Raw genomic sequence first — 2,984 nt, forward strand, 5'->3', positions numbered from 1 at the left:
AGAAGACTATAAGCTTATTATGTAAACTTGATCATTTTGTGCTAACATAAGTTATTTTGGAGCTAACCTATAGGAAACTAAGCATATAAGCTCTAAGTTAGCATATTAGAGCCAACTTAGCTAAAATAAAGCTAACCTATGTCATTTTGGAAAAGAAGAAGAATAAGAAGAAGACTATAAGCTTATTATGTAAACTTGATCATTTTGTGCTAACATAAGTTATTTTGGAGCTAACCTATAGGAAACTAAGCATATAAGCTCTAAGTTAGCATATTAGAGCCAACTTAGGTAAAATGAAGCTAACATATGTCATTTTGGAAAAGAAGAAGAATAAGAAGAAAACTATAAGCTTATTATGTAAACTTGATCATTTTGTGCTAACATAAGTAATTTTGGAGCTAACCTATAGGAAACTAAGCATATTAGAGATATCATAGGTAACTAAGTATATATATATATCACTTTGGAGATCTGACATACCTGACATAGTTCAGTTCTCATTGTTCTTCTCCTTCTCCTTCCTCAACCTGATGCGCCAAGAGCGGCGATGCGGTGGAGGCAGCTATGGGATGTAGTATTCTACCACAATTGGCGTGGTCATGTCGCCCAGCTGTGGGATCGCCGGCGCCACCACCGGTGCATGGTCATTGTCAGGCACCACCACCAGCGCGAGGCCACCTTCAGGCAGGATGGGCACGACCATCGCTAGGTCATCCTCAGCCACCACCATCTCTTGCCCATGGTCAGCCACCACCATCTCTTGCCCTTGGTCAGCCACCACCAGCGCTAGGTCATCCTCAGCCTGATGCCCATCGTCATCCAGCAGCTCCTCATCCCCACTCTGCTCCTCTTCTCCCCCACTCCAGTCCGGATCATCCTTCTTGTTGTCAGAATCGCTGCTACTTTTGCTAAAGCCAGAATCGTTGTTGCTTTTGCTACAGCCATAATCGCTGCTGCTTTGGCTGTAGCCAGTGTTGCTGCTGCTACTCGCATTGCCTGTCCAAATGCAACAATGACCGTTAACAATCGATGTGAGACAAAGCCAAATGTAGAGGAATAAGAAGAGGCAGAACGCACTGGCATCTTCGTCGTCAGCGTAGAGCATGCGACACATAGTCGCGTTGAAAACCTTCACGATGAGCATTGTGGCGTCATCGTCGTACCTGAAGAGAAGAAAGTACCCGGTCCGCAGGTCGTAGGCACTGTAGAACTTCTCCCAGCCACGGCACAGGTACATGTGTCCCTCCTCGATCACCAACTCCACGTCCCACAGCCTGCGAACCCCGCTGTCGGCCTATCGGAGCTTCACATTATCTGGCGGATCTTCACCCAACATCTTCATAAAAGTGTCAGGCAGCCTCTGCAATTTGGGACAAGGAGTGATGTAGCAAACAACAGAGTTATCATAATGAGATGGGTGAAGGGGAGATCTCTTGTTTTATATACCTGCCTCGTGGCTGATATTGAAGAAGAAAGTATGATACTGAAGAACTCGAAAGCATCCAACTCGTACTCCGGTGAGGCAGAGCGGCGGTGGCTGCTTCCCCCCATCTCTGATAAGCAGCAGAAGAGACCAATTAGTACCCTTACAACATTATCATACAACATTATAGCAACATAAATTTTGAGCAGAAGATAATCAACTACACCAATGCACTTGTGGACATATGATGGCTCTAGTTGAATTTATTAGTACCACTAGTCGTCAAAAAATGCAAAGTAGGCAACTAGCTAGCAGTATAAAAACATTCATCTGAAGAAAAGAAAAAACTAGCTAGCAGTATGATGGCTCGGTCAGTATACATGGACTAAGACTTCAGAATGGGACATCAGTGCGACAAATTTTTTCCTGAATAGTGTATCTAGCTTATGGTCTGGAAGTTTGCATTGTATACCCGAGACAAAGTTGCAATTATATATGGTTTTTCTTAGGCAAGGGACAAAAACCAGTTTAGATAAACATCAAGGAAAAATACATGCAAGAGATTGTAGACAGAGTTAGTCTAGGAAGAAAGCAAAATCAAGGGGCATTATTCGTAAGCGCAATTACAATTTTACAAAAAGCATCAGTAAAACAAATAAACTCAAATTATGAGGCGAGATAAAGCTGCATAGGTATGAAAAGAAGTAATCTGCACTGTCAAAATTCAGAGACTAATTACCGTTAGACACATAAGCTATTTCGGTGTCACTAGGTTCAGCAGCAATGTCATCCTTAATCACATCACTAGATTTAACAATTCTAGAAGACTTGTCTTCCTCTTGATATCTTGGAACTAGAAACTCACAAACATCTTTAAAGCTTGTATTTTTTTCTGAATGAACTCTTCCGTTGCAGCCTCCAACTTAAGCCAGACAGCCAGGTCACCCAACTCATGAATGGGTTATCATCCCTAACTAATGCCAAGAGATCCTGGTGTGCACCTTTCCAAGAAAGAGAAAAAATTACCAGTGATACTTGCTACACTTCGTCTGCTTTCAGGCTGCTTAGCTACGTGTTATGCATTCCACCGGTTAGATTTACACACATTTGTAAGGCCGCTACGAAGGAGAGATCTATGTCTTATGGAAACTGCATTTTGCCAACAAGGAACGATCTCAAGGTACAAAGGAACCCACAAGATTGGCAGCATGTTTAAGTTTTACGACACAAAATACATAGTGGAGGTGCGACCCGAGCGTAGTGGAGGCGCGGCCCGAGCATAGTGGAGGCGCGGTTGCGGTGCGGTGAGCGCGCCAAGGGCCGAGGGGAGCACGGCCACGAGGGGTGGCAACCAGGAGCTGGGGCGCGGTGGTGCGACAGTCTACGGCGATGAAATCGAAGGGGGAGGGGAACCGGTGCAGCTCACCGAGAGGAAGACGATGGCGAGCTCGTGCGGGGCCGGGGTTGACAAGGTGACGCGGATCGACGACGAGCTCGTGCGGAGACCTTGCCCTGCGAGACAGAGAAGGGGCCGTCAGCCCTGGCGCAGGCGGGGGGCAAG

The sequence above is a fragment of the Triticum dicoccoides genome, chromosome 2A (genome assembly GCF_002162155.2).
Source record: "Triticum dicoccoides isolate Atlit2015 ecotype Zavitan chromosome 2A, WEW_v2.0, whole genome shotgun sequence".
NCBI classification, from domain to species: domain Eukaryota; kingdom Viridiplantae; phylum Streptophyta; class Magnoliopsida; order Poales; family Poaceae; genus Triticum; species Triticum dicoccoides.